This window comes from Triticum dicoccoides, chromosome 6B (assembly GCF_002162155.2).
Source record: "Triticum dicoccoides isolate Atlit2015 ecotype Zavitan chromosome 6B, WEW_v2.0, whole genome shotgun sequence".
NCBI lineage: Eukaryota > Viridiplantae > Streptophyta > Magnoliopsida > Poales > Poaceae > Triticum > Triticum dicoccoides.
In genome coordinates, this window is record NC_041391.1 from 100,777,195 (window position 1) to 100,792,159 (window position 14,965).

Consider the following 14,965-nt stretch of genomic DNA (forward strand, 5'->3'; position numbering starts at 1 on the left):
TTCACAACCTGTCTAACATAATAGCCAGACCTGGCCAAACTGGCCGGCCCGGCACGGCACGGCACGGCCTGTGCTAATCGTGCCTGGCCCGGCACGGCCCGCCATGGCACGTTTAATAGTCGGGCCGTGTCGTGCCGGCCCACGGGCGCTGCTCCTTGGCCCAGGCACGGCCTGATTAGTAAACGGGCTGGCCCGATGGCCCGTTTAACACGTTGGGTTGCACATTTTCAGCCTGCTGGGCTGGTTTTTAGGCCTATTGGGTTGTATTTTAGGTATATATATATATAAAAAAATCTAAAAAATATATAAAAAAAATTAAACGGGCCGTGCCGTGCCGGCCCGCGTGCCCAGGCTTCAGGCCCAGGCACGGCCCAAGGCGTGCTGCGTGCCGGGCATGGCCCGTTTAGCCCGTGCCGTGCCTGGCCCATGGCGGGCCGTGCCGGCGTGCTCGCGGGCCGGCCTGTTTAGCCCGGCCCGTTTGGCCAGCTATAATAATAGCAGCCTATACACACGAACTGAAAATTAGACATGTGTATCTTCACGTGGCGCAACATCGAAATGTTGAGCACCTAAACCCTTTCCCTTTTTTTAAAGAAATTTGTTTCATACCATATCTCAACTATTCACAAACGGGACACATTGCTGCTAGTATCTTGTAAATAAATAACTGTAAATACAAAGTTGCTCTAGCATATTGTGATCCCTAAATAAAGGCATGAGTTAAACGAGACATGATCCCTGAAGACTCCAACGCTATGCAAACAGCGTTGGTTGATGAATGTAGTACACCGGCATAGCTTCCTTCAGATCTCTGGCTTTACTGTTGTCGGTGAAGTGGCCACGCACAGTATTCATAATCCTGTTCAGCGCCTTCGTAAGGGCCAGCTTCACCTCGGCGGGATCCAGCGCACCGCTTTCATAATCAACGATAAGCTCCTCCATCTTCCAAAACGTCCTGCTAATGCCACCACCATTCTCTTCCTTCCAGGGCACCTCAAAGCATCCAAACCATGGAAGCACAATATGCTTGATGTACTCCAGACATGGGTTTCCCTCTGCAACTTTCGCAGGACACTGAGCGTTCCTTATCTTCGCAGGTACATCTCGCTCCTCGTGTTCCATGAAGATGACAGACATTGGATCTTGTAATCTTAGCATGTTCATGGTCTAAAATCAAATTGGGGAGCTCGCCATGGGACAGAATGATAGGTCCATAATCTTCACCCTTCATGTCTCTGCAGTACTCTCTGGTGAGCGTGCCGACATCAGGAAGGCCCTCCTCATGATCCACAGACAGCAGCCATACGTCCGCCTTCTGGAACAACACGGCGGCACACTGCATGCAGGTGTGGACGAGCCTCGCGCCCACCACATCACCCCGTTCATGCGGCTTGACGAGCTCTCGGTACTCCACGGGCGGTTCCGCGATGCCGCAGCACCTTACCGTCCTCCCCAAATGAGTGAATTGCAAAAAAACACCATATTTGAAGCTCAAGTAACAGATTGCCACCACATTTGTAGCGCGTTCCAAATATTCATCACTTTTCTTGTAAATTTTCTCGATAAAAAACAAATGACCGCTTTGCCGCAGTTAACCCGATTTCTGACAGGGCTGGCCCACCCGTAAGGTGCCACCTCGCACAAACCGGACGGCGCACGGATTGACGGCCGTTAGGGCACTCGCGTGGTCAAAGCGTTGCCCTCCACTCGCCGCTGCTCCACTCGCTCACTCTTACTCTCACTCCACCCCACTCTGCTCTGTCCTCTGCTGTCGCCGCCAGAGCTCTTCGCCGCCGCTGGAGGCACGGTTCACTCGCCGCCGTTGAAGATGTCGTCGTGGAATGATGGAGAGGAGAGCAGCGAGGAGGAGCTGGTCGGCATGGAGCTGGAGCAAAACTAGGTAAGAAATCTGATCTGTTTCGCACCGAGGGTTAGGGTTAGGGTTCAAGTGTTCTTCAATTTGAGACAATGGTTTGGAGCACTTGCGCTATGTTCTGAGGTTCATTACTGTGCTACAATGCAGGCGAACCCTGGCACCACCATAGATGCATCCTTCTGTGGTAGAGTTGCAGATGCAAGCATCACATGTAGACTGCACTTGGCCCCATGCATGAAATATGTTGCATTTGAAGGAAAGGACACTGGGAGGAGGTTCTATGGATGTGTTGTTCCTCAGGTCAGTCAGTAATATCCCACTAGGGTTTGTGTTGGTGGTAGTTAGTCTGCAAGAATAAAATTATGTCAGTAAATTCAGTTAATGAAGCATGATTTGGACTATCTGAAGATGCAACAATAAAATTATGTCAGTAAAGTAAGTAAATGAAACATGATTTGGAGTGTCTGCAAATGCAAGAATAAAATCATGTCAGTAAATTCTGTTAATGAGACATGATTTATGTCAGTAAAGTAAGTAAATTCAGTTAAATCAAACATGATGCAGCAACTGCAAGATGCAGAAACATAGATGGAAGCATGTATTTTAGTTTTATGATACATTAATTGAAGCATTGACCCTGTTGTTCTGATATTTGTACTATCTGTACATGATTTGTACTGTCTGTCTGTAGATGGAAGCATTAATTTATGATACATGATTTATTCAGTTAATGTGGTATCTAAAAGTTTGAAGCTAGCATATTTATGATACTTGATGCAGGATGGTATTGATTGTGGAGTTGCTCAGTGGGTTGATGTCCCATGGCCTTCTATTCTGCAAAGATGTTTGGTGAAGATATGGAAGATGTTTCATGAGAACAATGGCAGAATGATTGACCATGAGAAGTATAAGAAAGAGTAGGAGAAGGTGCACAAGGAGTTGGATACACTTGGTGATCAGTACAGTCAGCTGGTTGAGGATGTCACCAAGATGTTTGATTGGGCAGATCAGAACAACAGGGTCATGAGTGATGAAGAGTTCAAGAAGAAGAAGATGGATGTGGATAAGGACATGGAGAAGCTAGCTATCAGCAAGGAGAAGGACAGTGATGGCATTGGCAAGATGAAGGAGATGGAGAAACTGGCTCAGGAGCTCAAGGAGATGAAGTGCATTTATAGATCTCAGGGAGAGATCATTAGGAACACCAGGAAGGAGAGGGATGGCTTCAAGAAAGAGAGGGACTGGCTGATAGAGGAGAAGAAGAAGTTGTTGGAAATATGCCCCAGAGGCAATAATAAAAGGATTATTATTATATTTCCTTGTTCATGATAATTGTCTTTTTATTCATGCTATAATTGTATTATCCGAAATCGTAATACACGTGTGAATACATAGACCACAATACGTCCCTAGTAAGCCTCTAGTTGACTAGCTCGTTGGTCAACAGATAGTCGTGGTTTCCTGACTATGGACATTAGATGTCGTTGACAACGGGATCACATCATTAGGAGAATGATGTGATGGACAAGACCCATTCCTAAGCATAGCACAAGATTGTGTAGTTCGTTTTGCTAGAGCTTTTCCAATGTCAAGTATCTCTTCCTTAGACCATGAGATCATGTAACTCCCGGATACCGTAGGAGTGCTTTGGGTGTACCAAACGTCACAACGTAACTGGGTGACTATAAAGGTGCACTACAGGTATCTCCAAAAGTGTCTGTTGGGTTGACACGGATCGAGACTGGGATTTGTCACTCCGCGTTACGGAGAGGTATCACTGGGCCCACTCGGTAGTGCATCATCATAATGAGCTCAAAGTGACCAAGTGTCTGGTCACGGGATCATGCATTACGGTACGAGTAAAGTGACTTGCCGGTAATGAGACTAAACGAGGTATTGGGATACCGACAATCGAGTCTCGGGCAAGTAACATACCATCTGACAAAGGGAATAGTATACGGGGTTGCTTGAACCCTCGACATCGTGGTTCATCCGATGAGATCATCAAGGAGGATATGGGAGCCAACATGGGTATCCAGATCCCGTTGTTGGTTATTGACCGGAGAACCGTCTCGGTCATGTCTGCATGTCTCCCGAACCCGTAGGGTCTACACACTTAAGGTTCGGTGATGCTAGGGTTGTATGAATATGAGTATACAGCAAACTGAATGTTGTTCGGAGTCCCGGATGAGATCCTGGACGTCACTAGGAGTTCCGGAATGGTCCGGAGGTAAAGAAAACTATATAGGAAGTGCTGTTTCGGCCATCGGGAAAGTTTCGGGGTCACCCGGTATTGTACCGGGACCACCGGAAGGGTCCCGGGGGTCCACCGGGTGGGGCCACCTATACCGGAGGGCCCCGTGGGCTGAAGTGGGAGGGGAACCAGCCCCTAGTGGGCTAGTGCGCCCCCCCTTGGGCCCCCCTGCGGCTAGGGTTCGAAACCCTAGGTGGGGGGCGCACCACTTGCCTTGGGGGGCACTCCACCCCCCTGGCCGCTGCTCCCCTGGGAGATTGCATCTCCCAGGGCCGGCGCCCCCCCCTGGGGGCCTATATAAAGGAGGGCAGGGGGGAGGGCAGCCTCACCCAAGTCTTGGCGCCTCCCTCCCCCTGCTACACCTTGTCATCCTCCCGCAGCAGCTTGGCGAAGCCCTGCCAGAGTTCTGCTGGATCCACCACCACGCCGTCGTGCTGCGCGATCATCATCAACCTCTCCTTCCCCCTTGCTGGATCAAGACGGAGGAGACGTCACGCTGACCGTACGTGTGTTGAACGCGGAGGTGCCGTCCGTTCGGCGCTAGGATCTCCGGTGATAGGATCACGACGAGAACGACTACTTCAACCCCGTTCTTTTTAACGCTTCCGCTCGCGATCTACAAAGTGGTATGTAGATGCATCTCCCCTTTCACTCGTTGCTTAGATGAACTCATAGATGGATCTTGGTGAAACCGTAGAAAAAATTTTATTTTCTGCAACGTTCCCCAACAGTGGTATCAGAGCCAGGTTTATGCGTAGTTCTCTATTGCACGAGTAGAACAAAAATTTGTTGTGGGCGTAGATCTTGTCAACTTGCTTGCCGCTACTAGTATTTTCTTGCTTCAGCGGTATTGTGGGATGAAGCGGCCCGGACCGACCTTACACGTACGCTTATGTGAGACAGGTTCCACCAACTGACATGCACTAGTTGCATAAGGTGGCTAGCGGGTGTCTGTCTCTCCTACTTTAGTTGGAGTGGATTAGATGAAAAGGGTCCTTATGAAGGATAAATAGAAGTTGACAAAATCACGTTGTGGTTATTCGTAGGTAAGAAAACGTTCTTGCTAGGACCCAATTGCAGCCACGTAAAAGATGCAACAAAAATTAAGGGACGTCTAACTTGTTTTTGCAGCAATTGTCATGTGATGTGATATGGCCGGAAGTTGTGATGAATGATGAATGATATATTGTGATGTATGAGATCATGTTCTTGTAATAGGAATCACGACTTGCATGTCGATGAGTATGACAACCGGCAGGAGCCATAGGAGTTGTCTTTATTTTTTGTATGACCTGCATGTCATTGAAGAACGCCATGTAAATTACTTTACTTTATTGCTAAACGCGTTAGCCATAGAAGTAGAAGTAGTCGTTGGCGTGACAACTTCATGAAGACACAATGATGGAGATCATGATGATGGAGATCATGGTGTCATGCCGGTGACGAAGATGATCATGGAGCCCCGAAGATGGAGATCGAAGGAGCTATATGATATTGGCCATATCATGTCACTACTATATAATTGCATGTGATGTTTATTATGTTTTATGCATCTTGTTTACTTAGAACGGCGGTAGTAAATAAGATGATCCCTTATAATAATTTCAAGAAAGTGTTCCCCCTAACTGTGCACCGTTGCTAAAGTTCATCGTTTCGAAGCACCACGTGATGATCGGGTGTGATAGATCCTTACGCTCACATACAACGGGTGTAAGACAGATTTACACATGCAGAACACTTAGGGTTAACTTGACGAGCCTAGCATGTACAGACATGGCCTCGGAACACAGGGACCGAAAGGTCGAACATGAGTCGTATGGAAGATACGATCAACATGGAGATGTTCACCGATGATGACTAGTCCGTCTCACGTGATGATCGGACACGGCCTAGTCGACTCGGATCGTGTAACACTTACATGACTAGAGGGATGTCTAATCTGAGTGGGAGTTCATTAAATAATTTGATTAGATGAACTTAATTATCATGAACTTAGTCTAAAACTTTTGCAAAATATGTCTTGTAGATCAAATGGCCAACGCTCATGTCAACATGAACTTCAACGCGTTCCTAGAGAAAACCAAGCTGAAAGATGATGGCAGCAACTATTCGGACTGGGTCCAGAACCTGAGGATCATCCTCATAGCAGCCAAGAAAGATTATGTCCTAGATGCACCGCTAGGTGAAGCACCCATCCCAGAGAACCAAGACGTTATGAACACTTGGCAATCACGTGCTGATGATTACTCCCTCGTTCAGTGCGGCATGCTTTAGAGCTTAGAACCGGGGCTCCAAAAGTGTTTTGAGAAGCACGGAGCATATGAGATGTTCGAGGAGCTGAAAATGGTTTTCCAAGCTCATGCCCGGGTCGAGAGATATGAAGTCTCCGACAAGTTCTATAGTTGTAAGATGGAGGAAAACAGTTCTGTCAGTGAGCACATACTCAAAATGTCTGGGTTGCACAACCGCCTGTCCGAGCTGGAGATCAACCTCCCGGACGAGGCGGTCATTGACAGAATCCTTCAGTTGCTCCCACCGAGCTACAAGAGCTTTGTGTTGAACTACAATATGCAGGGGATGGTGAAGACCATTCCTGAAGTATTCTCAATGCTGAAGTCAGCAGAGGTTGAAATCAAGAAAGAACATCAAGTGTTGATGGTCAATAATACCACTAAGTTCAAGAAAGGCAAGGGTAAGAAGAACTTCAAGAAAGACGGCAAAGATGTTGCCGCGCCCGGTAAGCCAGTTGCCGGGAAGAAGTCAAAGAATGGACCCAAGCCTGAGACCGAGTGCTTTTATTGCAAGGGGAAGGGTCACTGGAAGCGGAACTGCCCCAAATACTTAGCGGACAAGAAGGCCGGCAACACTAAAGGTATATTTGATATACATGTAATTGATGTGTACCTTACCAGTACTCGTAGTAACTCCTGGGTATTTGATACCGGTGCCATTGCTCACATTTGTATCTCACAATAGGAGCTGCGTAATAAGCGGAGACTGGCGAAGGATGAGGTGACGATGCGCGTCAGGAATGGTTCCAAGGTCGATGTGATCGCTGTCGGCACGCTACCTCTACATTTACCTACGGGATTAGTTTTAAACCTCAATAATTGTTATTTAGTGCCAAGTTTGAGCAAGAACATTGTATCTGGATCTCGTTTGATATGAGATGGCTACTCATTTAAATCCGAGAAAAATGGTTGTTCTATTTATATGAGAGATATGTTTTATGGTCATGCCCTGATGGTCAATGGTTTATTCTTAATGAATCTCGAACGTAATGTTACACATATTCATAGCGTGAATACCAAAAGATGTAAAGTTGATAACGATAGTCCCACATACTTGTGGCACTGCCGCCTTGGTCACATTGGTGTCAAGCGCATGAAGAAGCTCCATGCTAATGGACTTTTAGAGTCTCTCGATTATGAATCATTTGACACATGCGAACCATGCCTCATGGGCAAAATGACCAAGACTCCATTCTCCGGAACAATGGAGCGAGCAACCAACTTACTGGAAATCATACATACCGATGCGTGCGGTCCAATGAGCGTTGAGGCTCGCGGAGGATATCGTTATGTTCTCACTCTCACTGATGACTTGAGTAGATATGGGTGTGTCTACTTGATGAAACACAAGTCTGAGACCTTTGAAGTAGAGAATCAACGTGACCAAAAGATAAAATTCTTACGATCGGATCGTGGAGGAGAATATTTAAGTCACGAATTTGGTACACACTTAAGAAAATGTGGAATCGTTTCACAACTCACGCCGCCTGGAACACCTCAGCGTAACGGTGTGTCCGAACGTCGTAATCGCACTCTATTGGATATGGTGCGATCTATGATGTCTCTTACCCATTTACCGCTATCATTTTGGGGATACGCTCTAGAGACTGCTACATTCACTTTAAATAGGGCATCATCTAAATCCATTGAGACGACACCGTATGAATTATGGTTTGGGAAGAAACCTAAGCTGTCGTTTCTAAAAGTTTGGGGATGCGATGCTTATGTCAAGAAACTTCAACCTGAAAAGCTCGAACCCAAGTCGCAAAAATGCGTCTTCATAGGATACCCTAAGGAAACCATTGGGTATACCTTCTACTTAAGATCCGAGGGCAAGATCTTTGTTGCGAAGAACGGATCCTTTCTGGAAAAAGAGTTTCTCTCGAAAGGAGTAAGTGGGAGGAAAGTAGAACTCGATGAAGTACTACCTCTTGAACTGGAAAGTAGTGCAGCTCAGGAAAACGTTCCTGTGGTGCCTACACCGACTGGAGAGGAAATTAATGATGATGATCAAGGTACTTCTGATCAAGTTGCTACTGAACTTCGTAGGTCCACAAGGACACGTTCCCCACCAGAGTGGTATGGCAACCCTGTCCTGGAAATCATGTTGTTTGACAACGGTGAACCTTCGAACTATGAAGAAGCGATGGCGGGCCCAGATTCCAACAAATGGCTAGAAGCCATGCAATCCGAGATAGAATCCATGTATGAAAACAAAGTATGGACTTTGACTGACTTGCCCGATGATCGGCGAGCGATAGAAAACAAATGGATCTTTAAGAAGAAGACAGACGCGGATGGTAATGTCACCATCTATAAAGCTCGACTTGTCGCTAAGGGTTATCGGCAAGTTCAAGGGATTGACTACGATGAGACTTTCTCTCCCGTAGCGAAGCTTAAGTCCGTCTGAATCATGTTAGCAATTGCCGCATACTATGATTATGAGATATGGCAGATGGACGTCAAAACGGCATTCCTTAACGGTTATCTTAAGGAAGAGCTGTATATGATGCAGCCGGAGGGTTTTGTCGATCCTAAGAATGCTAACAAAGTATGCAAGCTCCATCGATCCATTTATGGGCTGGTGCAAGCATCTCGGAGTTGGAACATTCGCTTTGATGAGATGATCAAAGCATTTGGGTTTATGCAGACTTATGGAGAAGCCTGCATTTACAAGAAAGTGAGTGGGAGCTCTGTAGCATTTCTCATATTATATGTAGATGACATACTTTTGATGGGAAATGATATAGAATTCTTGGATAGCATTAAGGCCTACTTGAATAAGTGTTTTTCAATGAAGGACCTTGGAGAAGCTGCTTACATATTAGGCATCAAGATCTATAGGGATAGATCGAGACGCCTCATAGGTCTTTCACAAAGCACATACCTTGATAAGATTTTGAAGAAGTTCAAAATGGATCAGTCCAAGAAAGGGTTCTTGCCTGTACTGCAAGGTGTGAGATTGAGCTCGGCTCAATGCCCGACCACGGCAAAAGATAAAGAAGAGATGAGCGTCATCCCCTATGCCTCAGCCATAGGATCTATTATGTATGCCATGTTGTGTACCAGACCTGATGTAAACCTTGCCGTAAGTTTGGTAGGAAGGTATCAAAGTAATCCCGGCAAGGAACACTGGACAGCGGTCAAGAATATCCTGAAGTACCTGAAAAGGACAAAGGACATGTTTCTCGTTTATGGAGGTGACGAAGAGCTTGTCTTAAAGGGTTACGTCGACGCTAGCTTCGACACAAATCTGGATGACTCTAAGTCACAAACCGGATACGTGTATATGTTGAATGGTGGAGCAGTAAGCTGGTGCAGCTGCAAGCAGAGCGTCGTGGCGGGATCTACATGTGAAGCGGAGTACATGGCAGCCTCGGAGGCAGCGCATGAAGCAATTTGGGTGAAGGAGTTCATCACCGACCTAGGAGTCATACCCAATGCGTCGGGGCCGATCAAACTCTTCTGTGACAACACTGGAGCTATTTCCCTTGCCAAGGAGCCCAGGTTTCACAAGAAGACCAGGCACATCAAGCGTCGCTTCAACTCCATCCGTGAAAATGTTCAAGATGGAGACTTAGATATTTGCAAAGTACATACGGATCTGAATGTCACAGATCCATTGACTAAACCTCTCTCGCGAGCAAAACATGATCAACACCAGAACTCTATGGGTGTTCGATTCATCACAATGTAACTAGATTATTGACTCTAGTGCAAGTAGGAGACTGTTGGAAATATGCCCTAGAGGCAATAATAAAAGGATTATTATTATATTTCCTTGTTCATGTTAATTGTCTTTTTATTCATGCTATAATTGTATTATCCGGAAATCGTAATACACATGTAAATACATAGACCACAATACGTCCCTAGTAAGCCTCTAGTTGACTAGCTCGTTGGTCAACAGATAGTCATGGTTTCCTGACTATGGACATTAGATGTCGTTGACAACGGCATCACATCATTAGGAGAATGATGTGATGGACAAGACCCATTCCTAAGCATAGCACAAGATCGTGTAGTTCGTTTTGCTAGAGCTTTTGCAATGTCAAATATCTCTTCCGTAGACCATGAGATCGTGTAACTCCCGGATACCATAGGAGTGCTTTGGGTGTACCAAACGTCACAACGTAACTGGGTGACTATAAAGGTGCACTACAGGTATCTCCGAAAGTGTCTATTGGGTTGACAGGGATCGAGAGTGGGATTTGTCACTCCGTGTTACGGAGAGGTATCACTGGGCCCACTCGGTAGTGCATCATCATAATGAGCTCAAAGTGACCAAGTGTCTGGTCACGGGATCATGCATTACGGTACGTGTAAAGTGACTTGCCGGTAACGAGACTGAACAAGGTATTGGGATACCGACGATCGAGTCTCGGGCAAGTAACATACCGTCTGACAAAGGGAATAGTATACGGGGTTGCTTGAACCCTCGACATCGTGGTTCATCTGATGATATCATCGAGGAGTATGTGGGAGCCAACATGGGTATCCAGATCCCGCTGTTGGTTATTGACCGGAGAACCGTCTCGGTCATGTCTGCATGTCTCCCGAACCCGTAGGGTCTACACACTTAAGGTTCGGTGATGCTAGGGTTGTATGAATATGAGTGTGCAGCAAACTGAATGTTGTTCGGAGTCCCGGATGAGATCCCGGACGTCACGAGGAGTTCCGGAATGGTCCAGAGGTAAAGAAAACTATATAGGAAGTGCTGTTTCGGCCATCAGGAAAGTTTCGGGGTCACCCGGTATTGTACCGGGACCACCGGAAGGGTCCCGGGGGTCCACCGGGTGGGGCCACCTATCCCGGAGGGCCCCGTGGGCTGAGGTGGGAGGGGAACCAGCCCCTAGTGGGCTGGTGCGCCCCCCTTGGCCCCCCTGCGCCTAGGGTTGGAAACCCTAGGTGGGGGGGGGGGCGCACCACTTGCCTTGGGGGGCACTCCACCCCCCTGGCCGCCACCCCCTTGAGAGATTGCATCTCCTAGGGCCGGCACCCCCCCTGGGGGCCTATATAAAGGAGGGCAGGGGGGAGGGCATCCGCACCCAAGTCTTGGCGCCTCCCTCCCCCTGCTACACCTTGTCCTCCTCCCGCAGCAGCTTGGCGAAGCCCTGCCGAAGTTCTGCTGCATCCACCACCACGCCGTCGTGCTGCTGGATCATCATCAACCTCTCCTTCCCCCTTGCTGGATCAAGACAGAGGAGACGTCACGCTGACCGTACGTGTGTTGAACGCGGAGGTGCCGTCCGTTCGGCGCTAGGATCTCCGGTGATAGGATTACGACGAGAACGACTACTTCAACCCCGTTCTTTTGAACGCTTCCGCTCGCGATCTACAAAGTGGTATGTAGATGCATCTCCCCTTTCACTCGTTGCTTAGATGAACTCATAGATGGATCTTGGTGAAACCGTATAATTTTTTTTATTTTCTGCAACGTTCCCCAACAGAAGCTGCAGTTTCTGGTGGGTGATCTTATGAAAGCTGGTCATGGCAACAAGGACAAGCTTGAGAAGATCAAGTCAATCCTTGCTGAGTGAACAATGATGTTCATCAGTTATGTTAAGCTAATATGTGGCCTTGGAACAATATAACTGGCCTTGGGGTTGTATATTTGGGAATCCACCTAGTTATGTAATGAATGTAATGATTATCTGCAAAACTACCTCCAGTTAAGTTATGTAATGTATGTAATGACTAGCTGCAAAACTACCCCGGTTATGTAAGCTTGTTAGCTCTCTATAGTAAGAGCATAGTAAGAGCTATGCTATTATGACTGCAATTATTATTCTGCTTGTTTGGACTAAATGGTCAGTGCTCAAGACCAACTCGGCATGGCCAAATTGGGCAAATGCTTACAGAAGGTAAATTGTTGATCACATAAACCACAAAGAAAAAATATGCATAGTGCACTCACCCCCTTAACCTATAATTTAGTCTTTAGGTTTAGTCTTTAGGGTGGCTTGGACTCGACAAAACCACCAAAACCACAATTAAATCATCAAGGTGGCTTGGACTCGACAAAGTGACTTAAACCTATGACTTAGGCTTTAGGGTGGCTTGGACTCAACAAAACCACCAAAACCACCATTAAATCATCAAGGTGGCTTGGGCTCGACAAAGTGACCTAAACCTATCACTTAGGCTTTAGGGTGGCTTGGACTCGACAAAACCACCAAAACCACCATTAAGCAGCAAATGCCAAAATCTTGTAGAACAGAAAAAACATCAAATCAAACAAGTTCTGAACCATACTAGTTCTTAGCCATAATAGTTCTGAACCATAATTGCTCTCAGGCATAATAGTTCTCAAGCTAAATACTACTAACACAAACAAGTTCTCAAGCTAAATATTGATTACACATAGAAGTTCTCAAGGCAGGCATAGTTTCTAAAACTTAGAAATACTTAAGGCAGGTAGTTCAAAAGACAACAACCAAATTGTGCAGTGACTAGTTGCCAGTAGCATAAAAGTAACCCCTCATCCTGGTGTTCTGGAACCTCTTCCTTTTGGACCCTACTGTTGCTCCGTTTGTTGTCGTTGCAGCCCTAGGTGCCATGTAAGGCCTTCCACCTCTCCTGCTGGGTGCATTGCTTGAACCTGAAGCTCTTGTGGAAGCCTGGGAAGGAGTAGTAGCAGCAGTTGTTCTTCTTGGCCTTGTAGAAGCAGCAGGCTGGGTAGGACTAATAGCAGCAGCAGTTGTTTTTCTTCCCCTTGTAGATGTAGCAGGCTGGGAAGGACCACCAGAAGTTGTTCTTCTTCCCCTAGTTGTTGCAGCAGGTGGTGCACTGGTTGCAGGCTGGGCAGATGCAGCAGAACTCCCCCCAGCTTCATGTTAGTGAGTTCTGGTTGTCTAAGAGAGCACACATCATATCCCAACAATTAGGATGAAGCCATCAAATGATTAAAACAATGAAAACTGTTGAGGCTAGTTGTTTCATGGTAATGTTAAGTTGAAAACAAGGACAACAATGTGCATATTCCATACCTTGCGCTTGTCCTTTCTTGCCTGAAGATGAGGCTTCAGGGGCTGAGGGAAATAGGTGTACCTATGTTTCTGCATCTTGTAGGTGTTGCAGGTGATAGTTGCCATCCTTGATGTATCCTTCCTTGTTGGGACCTTAAATTGCCCCTTCCTCCTAGCTGTTTGCTTCCTTCCCTTCTTCTCTTTGAACACTGGTGGATCTATGTCAGCAGTTGGTGTCTTAGGCCAACAGTCAAGCCCTGGTACAGGGTAGATGATGTGCTTGTATGTTTCCTTATACAATGGTTTTTTGAGGAACTCATGCACATAGTCTTCTGGTTGTCCCTTCACTCTTGTAATGGTAGGAACTACATGGTTACATGGCCAAACACATAGGTCCCACTTCTTGCAGTCACAAGTCCACTTATCAAGGTTCACACAGTAGGTAGACTCCCCACTAGTGACTTGCCAAATACCAGGACCTGCCATGTAAGCAGTGCAATGCCTAGAGTACTTCTTTGATTCCTCCAACTTCTCCATATAAGTGGGTGTTATCTCCCACTTACTCTTCTCTGTCTTCTCTCTGACTGCTTGGTACTTAACCATCAACTTAGTTCTGAATCCATCTACACAGCTCCTTATTGGCTTGTTCCTCACATCTAGTATCATCTTGTTAAATACTTCACTAAGATTGTTGACTACTAGGTCTGTCTTGCATGTGTGATCCATAGCATGCGTTGCCCAAGTCTCTTTAGGGATATTAGAAAGCCACTTCCAAGCATCTTCATCCTCCTTTTTCAGTTCATTCATTGCAACCTCAAAACCATTCTTTGTGTACGAATATGCAACATTGTCATATGCTTCTTCAACTCCTCACTCCTGTAGCATGCTGACTGGAAATTTGCATAGATATGTCTAAGACAATATCTTTGAGGTGAGTGTGGGAACACAACTTGAATTGCATTCAACAGCTGTTTAAGTAATAATAGAGATTATTATTCATGTAACTTGCTCCTTCCATGCATAATACAAATTATTATTTGTACAACTTGCTAATTCAATTGTGAAATGAAAAATATACCTTCTGTCTGTCAGAGATGATTGTGTATGTGCCCCACTTGTTCCCTTCTCCAATGCAAGCTCTTAACTGGCTAAGAAACCAAGTCCAACTATCCTTGTCCTCCTTATCAACAATACCAATTGCAATAGGAAATATGTTGTTATTCCCATCCCTCCCAGTGGCAGCAAGTATCTGTTGCCCAGTAGAAAGCTTGATAAAGCAGCCATCTAAACCTGTATTAAAGCAGTGAAATGACTACATTATTAAGTACAAGATATGAGCAGTGAACTGGAGTAATGTAGAATGCATATAATACCTATAAATGGCCTACACCCATTCAAGAAACCTTCTTTTGAAGCATTCAGACAGTAGAACATGTAGTGGAACCTAGGATTTGGACTAGGATGGAGCTCAAGCTCTGTGGTAGTCACAATGCATCTGCTCCCAGGGTTGGTATCAAGCACAGCTTGAAGATAATCCCTAAACCTTGTATATTGTCCCTTCATGTCACCTTCCACC

General features: G+C 46.2%; 1 pseudogene; it reads right to left on the bottom strand.

The window, feature by feature from the left end:
- Positions 1-686: 686 nt before the first annotated feature.
- On the bottom strand, positions 687-1,342 carry LOC119320844 (annotated as a pseudogene).
- Positions 1,343-14,965: the final 13,623 nt, after the last annotated feature.